The 12,343-nt window shown below is 48.7% G+C and overlaps 1 protein-coding gene across 2 annotated transcripts in view; it reads right to left on the reverse strand.

The window, feature by feature from the left end:
- RASA3 (RAS p21 protein activator 3) overlaps positions 1-12,343 on the reverse strand; it is an 886,845-nt gene that overhangs the window by 20,081 nt on the left and 854,421 nt on the right. The window lies entirely within an intron of this gene.

The raw sequence follows: 12,343 nt of genomic DNA on the forward strand, positions 1-12,343 counted from the left end.
GGAAAGCCGCCCTGCTCAGACCAGGGAGTCTGAGGGGTTTCTCCAGCCCGGCTGCTCAGTGCAGCTGGGCTGGGGAAAACCTAAGTGCGCATATGTGTATTGGTCGGCCTGAGACGGCTGGCCAAAAGACATATGCGCATTTAGGGAGTGGAGTGCACTAGCACTCCTCCTCCCCCTCCCCCTCACATACCTCAGCCTCGCCCCCCCCAGCAGCGCTGACTGAGAGCCGTCAAATATAAATGCAAGAACATTGTTTTAATTTACATTTGCTGGCTCAGAGCCAGGCAGTGAGGCGACGCTCCACCGCCATTGAGGAGTAGCCGCCACTGTTTCTACCGGACTTTGGGATCCTAATACTCATACACCAAATCCCACCCAGCAACAGGAATCCTGGGGCCCTGGTCAGGGCGAGGAGACAATTCTGCTTTCATGTGGCCATGAACGGAGCCATGAAGACCCGGACAGCTATATGAGCATGAACAACAGATTTTTGCGATGCGTGGATCCTAGTGCACCCCACAGACCACGTAGTGTTCACCTCATCCCCTCACTGATTGCTTTTTGTAAAGCCCCAGAAGATGCCTCTTGAATCAATTGGACAACCATGTGAGTTGAAAGGTAGCAGCCTCTGCGACTAGGCCATGGTTGTCCGCGGGGCCCTGGATTTTTCACTAGCCCTTCAAAAACATTTCACGATCGTGCTGCTGTTTCAAAAGGGTCAGAGAATGGAGGACGGTAAAATGATGTCTCCCCTGAAAAAACGTCTGCGGACCCCCATGGACTAGGCCCCTTTTTTTCTCTCAAGCACCGACAATGTTGCCTATATTTACTGCAAACCCTGTGATATTGAGTTCCCTGCTGACTTCTGAAGAATCCGATCCCTGTGGCTCCCCATACAATTCTATGGGCTGTACCTATCGTGGGACCCAAATCGATGGCACCCTACCGCTCATGTACCGAAGCACTTCTGACACATACTGCGTGTGAACAGGGGGAGTCAGACAGTGCTTATTTTGTAAAGAAAAGCCCTTGTCAGTACCAACACAGTTACTAATCTTCACACTCTTACAAGTGTGACAATTCAGACTATTCCAGGACCCCCAGGCCATAAGAATGGCTTGGGCAGCAGTCAATAGTTATTTTTTAATGTATATTGAATTAATAAACAAGTGTTCTTGTGCTCATCTTTAAATAAGACAAAAACCACCACCTTGTAGCAGACTGTTTCAAGCCCCACTGTTGACAATCAAGTGCCGGTGCCGAACACCAGAAACCACCGGCTCAAATTAAACACTGCGCCAGTGACCCCCAGGGAACACAGGCTACATGGATTTACCAGTAGGCAGGCACTCACTGCATAGCAGATGCAAAGGGTTTGTCCACATGAATTTAATCAGATGCCACCAAGTGTTGATTGTGACATTGCCTTGTGTGTCTTGTCCACCAACAGAGCCCGGCACTAGAACTGTGAGCAACAGGAAAAAAACATGCAGAGCACCTGTTGTTGAGCGTCTGCTACTACCTGCACAGGAAATCACACCAAATGGGTCAGAATGGTAAAATGAGGTGCAGGCTTTCCGAATGCCAGTGGAACAGGAACATTTTCGACCCACACTGGGATTATCAGTTAGGGGACTCTTTGCACGCGAGTCTCATTAATTCTTCCCAACATCAAACCGAGAAAATGAAATTAAGAAACAAGAATTTAGTTGACAATGGACACAATGTCACCTCACCCCGACGCTCAATATAATGAAACTGTAGAAGTGTCAACAAGTAAGGATCCAAGGGTGGAACCAAAACCTACATTGGACGATGAAGCAACTCAACGTCACGCAAAAACATCAATGTGTGTGACCCAACAAAGGGATTCTGCAAATGATCCAATGGCTGCCCTTGTGGGTGATGAAGGGTCCCTCAACAAGGGCCATCACAGACAACCTAGATAGACCATGTAAAGTTTTAAAAACAACCAAAGACCTACTAATTCAGGGACTATGCTCTCATTTAGAGTATCAGATCAGGTTCAGGTTACATTTTCCAATCAAAATTTCCTTAGAGGGATATTACAGCATGTAGAAGAACATTTGCAGTAAGCACAACATGGGTCTTGTTTCCGATTTACACATTGTTGGTAAAGTGGTAATGCTGTTTTATGGAAGTTATGCATGAATTGGTAATAAACATTTTTTGGTACTTTTGCACAGGTTTTTACTACCAGCTTCAAGATCGTGTTGCATGTCATAATGAAAGGGGGAGCAAGCACAATTTGTGCTAACCTCCCGATAGCCGCTAGTGCTGAAATGTGTCCAAAATCATCTGCAGGATTGAAGCCCAAACATCGGGCAGCATAAATGACATAGAGTGACGTTCAGAGCTCTTATAAACCAGAGGTGGGGTGCAAACAGAAGTTTGTATGCACATTAGAAGCCCAAGGTTTAAAGACTTTACGGTACATCCAAAGTTTTGCGCTTTCACGTGTCGATAGAAAACCTGGAAACATGTGAAAGGGTAAAAGAAGGAAAGCCTGTGCTATCGGGTACTCACAAATCTGAGACCACAGATTAGTTCACTTTCGGAGCAGAAAAACTTGGAATTGGGTGGGAATATTGCAACTGGTACACAGCACACGGCGCATTACAGGTATTTACGACAAGTGGAAAAATGATGCAAAAAAATGCACAAAATAGTAACTGCTGTAAATTGCATGCAGCAAAACCACATGTGTGAAATGCACATGCACGAATCACGGCGTGTACGTACAGAAAATGTGCTGAACTTATGAACATGGCTGGTCTCAATGCTGAGACAGGAAAGGACGATGTCCCTCTAACTGTGTCCAAGGAAAACTGCGAAGAAAGTACAGGCCCGCCTTCTCCCCTCCAAGTTGATGAACTGTGAGGATGCAAATATTTGAAAGAGGGATCAACGATATTAAAAGGGGCGATCAACATGGATACGTGTTGCTGAAAGGAAACAGTGGAAATTAAATCGACACCGACCTGAGCATTAGCAACCAAGCATTATCTCTCTTTTTAAAAAAACAGCACAAATGATAATAGTATTTTTAAACCTACCAATCAAGCTTCCTTGATCCTTCCCGTTTAACTAAAAATAATACCACTTCAAATCACTTCTCGGCTCAGTTATCATTTAACTCTCGTTAGTGCTCACAGACAGAGGGGGCACTCGAGAGGTTTAATAAGACAATAGCAACCCCAATAGAAAATGTCCCTTGCGTTGTCTCAAACACCCTCTGTTTGCAATGACAGACACGATAATAAACATTAACACGCGTTTAATATACGAAAGCATATACCATCGGCATATATTTACTAGTAAATAATAATATATATTTTGGTACGTAGCAAAGTTTATAGTTCAGTGTTCACTGGGAAATATCCTCGTCCCCATTAAATTGAGGTATATGACAGCACTGTGACATCACTTCCTGTGACTGCAAACCACGGGGCGTCATTATGCATTATCTCTTCTGATTAATACTCCACTTATATCAATTTTTGAACGTTCAATGTTTCATGGCTGCTCACTTGTCTCGGTCATGAAGTAACAGAACAAAAGTAAAGCGAAGACACAAGGAAAGTTCAGTACAGTGAAGTAACCAAACCTGCCAACTCACAAGGTCCCATCTTTGTCTCACGAGATGGGCTTTCTTCACACGGTCTCCCGATGAAGAGCCAGTATCACACTGTGGAAGACAATGGAGGCCTGCTGCTGCTGCTGCCTCCACTCGTCGGGGTAGTTGGCGGGACGGTGCGTGCTGGTGTGCCGGGGCGTGGCACGCTGCCTGCTTCATACCACAGACACACCTTCCCTTGCAGAACCAAATCCAGCCCCCTACCCAATCAGTGTCTCCCAGCCGGGCCTGTCCATCGCAGCAACACTGAAGGGCTGCAGCCTGCCCCCTGCCGCCTAACGCAAATTTTAAATGCGCATGCGCATCGTCATTAGAATAAATAAATAAAATGAGTTTGAAATTGAGAGTCTGCGCGCGCGGAGTCTGAGCCTGCCTGCGGTAATTTAATTTTATATACTGACTACTGTAGTAGTCTCCTGTCTACCCACATTCAGATTGCCTGCCATTATGACGTGCAGACAGCACTGGTGGTGTCACCCCATGTGACGGTGTCACCCGGTGCGGTCCGCACCCCCCGCACCCCCCTAGTGACGCCACTGCAGTGGAGATACTTGATACCCCTTCACTCTGCACATGCCAAGTCTAAGTCATTGCTTTTTCTGATGATGTGGATCACTAGGCGAAAGAAACAAAAAATAAAGGCGCAATGAGGTGGCTGCTTTTTGCTGGGGAAGGCCACAGTACAGGCCATTACAGTAGGTAAAGCTGCAACAAAAATAGAAAGCCGTGAAGATACCAGTTACTACTTCACTGTACTCATGCCACGTCTATGCCAATGCCTTTTTTAATGTTGTGAAGCATCGGGAAAAAAAACATAACCGAAAAAAAGGTGCAATGATATGGCTGCTTTAGCCGGCTGTGCCATTTTGTAGGTGCATATGTGCCATGAGTACTCTGTCACACACATCAGCAAACATGCATGCACCTACAGAATGACGTCGGCGCCATTTTCTTTTTTATATCGACCGATCTAAGATGGCAGATACCATTCAGATTGGTCAATAAAAACTATAACATTTTAAGCGCACAAAAGCGCTCCTCTTGTTGTAGAATGCCCAGCAACAAATGGCAGCTGATGGACATAATAAAAAAATAAACATGAGGGGTGAGGAAGCAACAGAGGAGCAGGTGGGGGAAGCAATGGGACGCTAAAAAATAAAAACAAGGTTGGGTGGGGTGATGATGGGAAAAGCAGCACACAAGTGAGAGAGCAACATGGAGCATGGGTGCACATGCGGGCAGGTATGTTGACAGGTGGGAGAACCATTCGAGAGAGAGAGAGAGAGAGAGCTAGAAAGCACATGCACTCTGATGGTGTGTTTAAATAAAAATAAATTGTGTTCCTGTCAGACCTGGCATCCGTGGCGTGATTTTCCCAGACTTTTTGGCCTCTACCTCCTGTGTTTTTGTTGCTGAGCTGGATTTTGTTTTTCCTGGCTTAGATGCTTTGTGCACTTTGCCACTGCTGATCAGTGTCAAAGTGCAAGTGCTCACTGTGTAAATTGATATTGTGATCTGTTCTGATTGGCATATTTGTTTTACCAGTAGGTCCCTAGTAAAGTGCCCTAAGTGTGCCAGGGAGGGTAAATCAAATGCTACTAGTGGGCTTGCAGCACTGATTGTGCCACCCGCATGAGTAGCCCTGAAAAGGTGTCTCAGGCCTGCCACCGCAATGCCTGCGCGCAGTTTCTTGACTGCCATGTCGACCTGGCCAGTGCACCCACTTGCCAGGCCTTACCCTTCTCTTTTCTTACACATAGGACACCCCTATGGTAGGCCCATGGTACCCCCCTGGGCAGGGTGCAGTGTAATGTGAAAGTTAGGACATGTACTGGTGTGTGTAACATGTCCTGATAGTGAAATACTGCCAATTTTGTTTTTCACGATTGAAAGGCTATCTTGCCCATAGGACAGAATGGGGAATGCTTTGTAACCTTTTTACAAGCATATCTTCCCATAGGAGTAAAATAAGAAAATGGAGTTGGGTATACCTGAACTCAGAATTTAATAACACATCTTTTAGTAAAGACGTTTTTTAAATTGTGTGTTTGAAAATACCACTTTTAGAAAGTGTCTATTTTCTTGTTCAACCTTCCTGTGTGCCTCTGCCTGGTTGTGGGGTGACTGTCTGGCTTTGGAGTGACAGGCACTGGGGTGGCTCCAGGAGTCTGGGTGAGTCAGAACTAGGCTGATTAGGCCTGATCTGCATTTGGAGTGGTGGGAGGAGTAGCACCTGTACCTGAATAGGGCTGTGCCTGACTTCCACAATGCTGGCTCCTCCCCCCCTGCTGTGTGTCTGGAGCCAAGGCCCACACTAACAAAGAAAGTTGTAGTGCACTGACAGAGTGCCCCCGGAACTGGTTTGAACTGGGCTCAGAGCCCCTTGCATAAAGAGAACAAAGACATTTTGGGGTATAAATACCAGACCTAAAACCCCTGAACTTTAGATCATTCCTGGAGTTCAAGAGGAACCTTTGCCGAGGAAAAGAGCTGAAGAGACTGAGAAGTACTGCCCTTGCTGTGTGTCTGGGGTTGGCCTGCAGTTGCTGTTTTTGCCAAGGAAAGGAGAAGGACTTTGAGGTGTGCTGTGTCCCCTGCTTGAAGGAGATCTCCAAGGGCCTGAAGTGAGCTGGCCTCCTGTTCAGAAGTCTCAGGGACACATAGACTTCACCCCCAGCTCCCCTGAACCCTGCTGTTGTGAGTTCTGACCTGCCTTGATGTGCCTGTGCCAGTTATGGGCCTCTGGAGGTTGTTGCTGCTGTTTGGGAGCTGGAAGAGAGAAGAAACCTAAAGGACTTCAGAAATAGACACATCGCTCTTCCTGCTGCTGTTTTTCCAATGCATCGTCACGGCACGAGAAGAATTTCCACGTATGGCCGTGCCACTGCGAAAGCTGTCACAGTGCCTGTCGTTGCGGCAAGAATCGACACATCAAGGGATCACGGCTGAAGAGGACCGACGCAGAGCAATGCCGCCGCATCGATCACCGCCGCATTCCGAAGATACACACATCGTACCTGTGCGCCACGCTTCCTCGACGCAGCACCTGCCGGCCAACTGGCACGAAGACTCAACGCATCACTCCCCCTACAGACCGGACTCGATGCAACCTGTCCGCTGCGTGCACTGGGGCTGTCGCATCGCCTCCTCAGGGTCTCAGGAGTGTTGCATCTCTTTTTTTTCTGATGCTGCGGCTGTTTGGCCTGGTGAACTTTGACGCAACTACAGGTACTTTGGTGAAAAGTCAAGCATCCATAGTGTTCTATGGTACAAGTTCTTGAAACCTTTTGCAGTCATATTTTTAACTGTGTATGTTGGATTTTTCTCGTTTCGGTCTTGTTTAGTTTAGATAAAGATATTTTATTTTTCTAAACTGGTGTGGTGTCCTTTTGTGGTGTTTTCACTCTGTTACTGTGAGTGTTGGTATAAATACTTCAAACATTGCCTTTGGGATAAGCCTGTCTGCTGGTGCCAAGCTACCAAAGGGGTGAGCAGGGTTTTTCTAAAGTGTGTATCCCCCTTACCCTGACTAGAAGCAAGGGTCCCTATTTGGACAAAGGTACCTACCTCTGCCAACTAGAGCCCCCCATTTCTAACATTGGTGGTCAGCGGTGAGGATTTGAACCTGTATTTGTACTTGACCCACAGTGATTGGTGTACATCACTAGTTTAGTGCAGACCACTACGCAACCACATACTGTGTTTTGTTTTTGATTCTATTTTTGAGTGACCCTTGAGTTATCCACATATCATGTCTCTAAAGGGTTAACCAGCAAGTGAGGCTGCATAATTTGATTTTAACATTGAAATGTTGAGTAGTTACAAAGTAGATCAGCTCAAACAATTTTGCAAGGATTTGGGATGTCCCATGAAGAGCAGCTCCAGGAAGGATGAGCTGCAGAAGGCCTTAAGGGCCTGGTGGGAAGCCAAAGAGGCTGGAAAGACAGGTGATGGCGAGGTGGATGAGGATGCACAAAGGGAAGGTTTCGGGTCACAGGATCTGCCTGTGTCAAGAGCAGCCTCCAGGGCTGGCAGTGTCCATTCCACTGGAAGTCTTTCCCCAGAGGAGCGTGAAGAGAACCAAAGGGTCAGAGAGCATGAGCTGGAGGTCATGAGGCTCCAGGCCAAGGTGGAGGAGAGCAAGAATGCACGTGCCTTTAAAAGAAAAGAAATTGCTTTTGGCTCATGAGTTGAGCATGAGGGATCTGGACATTAAGGCAAAAAAATGGAGTCCAGTTCAAATGGTGGCAGTGCACAGCCAGTGAAAGGGGGTAAGGTGTACATACCCAAGGACTTAGTGCAGAATTACCAGAAGGGTGATGATATTTATGCAGGGTTTACAGCATATGAGATAGCCTTGAGAGTAAATGGGGTTCCTGAGAAGAACTGGGGGGGGGGGGGGGCTGGTTTGTGGAAACACTTTGAGGCTGCTGGGAGGGACACCCTGTCACCTTTAGAACAGGTGGGTACCCTGACCTATCCTAACATGAAGGAGGCTTTATGCCTCAGGTATGGGCTCACCCCAGAGCAGTACAGAGAGAAGTTTAGGAACTTCAAAAAGCTTGATTCAAGTACTTGGGTTGAATGTGTGAACATGTATACGCGTGCACTGGAAGGTTGGATAAAGGGCAGCAAGGTAACTGATTACCAGGGGTTGTTTAACTTAATCAGTTGGGAGCACTTGAGTAGTCTGTCTGTTCCAGAGCTGTGGCAGCATCTTTTGGATAGTAAGCTAACTGATCCCAGGGAGCTTGCTAAGGAGGCGGACCGCTGGACTAGCACCAGGGTCCACAGTGGGATTGTGGGTAACCCAGCCAAGGGTGGGCAGGGTCCCCAGCAGAAGAATGGGGGGACAAGGGTAACCAAAAGAAGCTCTCTAAAGGGCCCCAAAACAGTTCCCATGGAAAGCAGTCCCAACCCCCCAAGCCTAAGGTGTCCTGGCCCCCTAAGGGCAGGCACGGCAACCGGGGTCCCCCCAAGTGATATTCATGTGGTCTGCTGGGCCACATTGCAAGAGATCCCAAGTGCCCCAATGCACCCCCAGCACCCACTGGTGCTCCGTCACTGGGGATAGTGAGTGTAGCGCTGGTGAAGGAATTGGTTCCTAGTGAAGGGGGGGAGCAAGCAGTTATGACCCTTGTCTCATTGGGAGACAGAGATGGTCCAGTAATCCTACCTGCCTGAGAACACTAAAAAATACAGGCAGTGAGTGACCATCAATGGGAGGAGGGTGGAGGCTCTGAGCGACACAGGAGCCAGTGTGACATCTGTCAGGTGTCAATGGGTGTCTGAAGAGCAGGTTATTCCCAATGTACCTCACCCTGTAGTTGCGGCAGACAACTCTGAGTGCTTATGTAAGGTGGCGCTAGTTCCCTTTGAGTGGGGGGTGGTCTCAGGTTCCTTGAAGGTCGTTGTTAGTCCATCCATGCCTGAAGACTGTCTGCTTGGAAATGACCTGGAGAGTTCTCCATGGAGGGAGGTGGAACGCCAGGCTCATTTGGAGATGTTGGGTCTGCCTGAGTGGGTCTGTGTGACCACTCGGTCAATGGCAGCCAGTAGGGGTAATCAAGAGGACCTGGAGCCTGAAACAGCAGCCCATGTGCCTGCCAGGAAGGGCAGGGGGCACGGGAAACCAGCCCCCGAAGTTCCCACGGTCCAGGAGGAGGCAGAACCTGAGGGGGATGCCCTGGAACCTATAGGGGAAGAGGTAGCCGAACTGGGAGACCTGCCTGAGCTGACCCATTGGCAACAGGAAGGGGGTCCCTCCAGGGAGAAATTCTGCAAGACGCAGATGTAGTGCCATACTCTTTTTGGTCTGCGGCAGCAAGCTGCAGACCAGGCAGCAGGTGATCAGTCTGGATCACATCTGATTTACTGGGAGGATGGTTTGCTATATAGTGAGCCTAAGGTCGCTGAGCCCGGTGCAGCCCGTGTGCTGGTGGTACCCGAGCGCTTCAGGACCTTCCTACTGGGTCTGGCTCAAGACGTGCCTCTAGTAGGACACTTGGGGTGCGACAAGTCCCTCCAAAGGCTTGTCTCCCACTTCTATTGGCCCCAAATGAGAAGGCATGTTGGTACACACTGTAGGTCGTGTCAGACTTACCAGGCAAGTGGCAAGAGTGGAGGGAAGTGTAAGGCTCCCCTCCAACCCTTTTTTGTGGTAAGCATCCCTTTTGAGTGGGTGGGAATTTACTTTGTGGGGCCACTGGAACCCAACACAGCCTTAGGCAACAAGTTTATCTTGGTATTGGTGGACCATGCCACCCGGTATCCGGAAGCTGTCCCTCTCTGGACAATCACAGCACCTGTGGTGGGCCGTGCACTGATGGGGATCTCTTCCCGTGTGGAGTTCCCCAGAGAGGGTGTCTCTGACCATGCTACAAACTTCATTTTGAAGTACATGACATATTTCTGGGAGGAGTGTCGTGTGACTTACAAGTTCACCACTCCTTACCATCCTCAAGGGAATGGGTTGGTTAAGAGGTTTAACTGAATCTTGAAAGGTATGATCAAGAGTCTTGCAGAACCCATGAGACGGAAGTGGAACATCTTTTTTCCATGCCAGTTGTTTGCATACAGGGCGGTACCGCAGAAGTCCTTAGGGTTCAGTCCCTTTAAACTGCTGTACGGGCACCCTGTGAGAAGACCTCTGAGTCTGGTAAAGGAGGGTTGGGAGAGAACTTCTAGTAAGACTCCCCAGGATGTGTTCAGCTATGCGCTGGCTTTCAGAAACCAGACTCACCGCTTCAGGAAACTCGCTCAGGCAAACCTGGAAGCTAGCCAGGAAGAAATGAAAAGATGGTATGACCAGAATGCCACTCTGGTCGAATTTCAGCCTGGCCAGAAAGTGTGGGTGATGGCACCAGTGGAGCCTTGTGCGCTCCAAGACAAGTGGACTGGTCCATATGAGGTGGTGGAGCGCCGGAGTGAGGAGACCTATCTGGTTGACTCCTAGGAACCCTTTAAGGGTCCTACACGTGAACTGCCCCAAGCCACACATTGAGAGGTCTGAAGTAACTATGCTCCTTGCGACAGATGATGGAATGGAGGAGGAGATTGAATTAACATGATGGGTCAGTGGATGGGGTAAACCTCTCTCCTACCCTGACCCGAGAGCAGCAGATGGACTGTCGCCAGGTGCTGGGACACTTCGCCTCTCTGTTCTCCATGACACCAGGTGTCACCAATTGCTGCGTCCATGATGTGGACACTGGGGACAGTCCCCCTGTGAAGCAGAAGTTTTACAGGGTAGCTGACAAAGTTCGGGCCAGCATCAAGGAAGAAGTTTCTAAGATGTTGGCGCTAGGGCTGATAGTACCCTCAAGCTGCCCCTAGGGCTTGCCCAGTGGTCTTAGTGCCAAAAGCTGCTGCACCCGGTGCCACTCCAGAACTTTGGTTCTGTGTGTACTACCGTAAGTTCAATGCGGTCACCAAAACTGACGCACACCCCATTTCCAGAGCTAACGAGCTCGTGGATCGATTAGGAGCTGCTCGGTACCTCAGTACATTCAATCTGATGTCTGTGTACTGGCCGATTGCCTTGACCTATGGGGCCAAAGAGAGGTCAGTGTTTTCCACATCAGAGAGGCACTACCAGTTCAGAGTTATGCCCTTTAAGTTAAAGGACCAAGCTGTAGCTTTCATAAGTAGGAGGCTACTTCCAAGGGAACAGAGGTGGAGAGCAATTGAAAGGGAAGCTTTTGCTATGGTCTGGGCGCTGAAGAAGCTAAGGCCCTACTTATTTGAGACTCACTTCCGTGTTCAAACCGACCACAGGCCCCTCAGTTGGTTGATGCAGATAGGGGGTGAGAATCCAAAACTGTTGAGGTGGTCCATCTCCCTACAGGCAATGGACTTTACGGTGGAACACCGCCCTGCTGTTATGAGTTCTGACCTGCCTTGAGGTGCCTGTGCCAGTTTTGGGCGGTTGTTGCTGCTGTTTGGGAGCTGGAAGAGAGAACAAACCTAAAGGACTGCATAAATTAACGCATCGCTCTTCCTGCTGCTGTTCTTCTGACGCATCTTCAGGGTGCGAGAAGAATTTCCACGCATTGCCGTGCCGCTGCGAAAGCCGTCGCAGCGCCTGTCGTCGCGGCAAAAATAGACGCATCAAGGGATCGCAGCTGAGGTGGACCGATGCAGCGCCACACAACACTGCCGCATCAATCGCCGCCGCATCCCGAAGATACACGCATCGTACCTGTGCGCCACGCTTTCCTGACGCACCACCTGCAGCCCGGAACCTGGCACGAAGTCTCGATGCATCACTCCCCCTACAGACCGGACTCGATGCAACCCATCCGCTGCATGCAGCAGGGCTGTCGCATCGCCTCCTCAGGGTCTCAGGAGTGTAGCATCTCTTTGTTTTCCAACGGCTGTTTGGCTTGGTGAACTTTGACGCAACTACAGGTACTTTGGTGAAAAGTCATGGATCCATAGTTTTCTATGGTACCACCTTTTGAAGTCATATTTTTAACTGTGTATGTTGGATTTTTCTCGTTTTCGTCTTGTTTAGTTTAGATAAAGATATTTTATTTTTCTAAACTGGTGTGGTGTCCTTTTGTGGTGTTTTCACTCTGTTACTGTGAGTGTTGGTACAAATACTTTACACATTGCCTTTGGGATAAACCTGTCTGCTGGTGCCAAGCTACCAAGGGGGTAAGCAGGGGTTATCTAAAGTGTGTA

The sequence above is a fragment of the Triturus cristatus genome, chromosome 8, assembly GCF_964204655.1.
Source record: "Triturus cristatus chromosome 8, aTriCri1.1, whole genome shotgun sequence".
Lineage (NCBI taxonomy): Eukaryota > Metazoa > Chordata > Amphibia > Caudata > Salamandridae > Triturus > Triturus cristatus.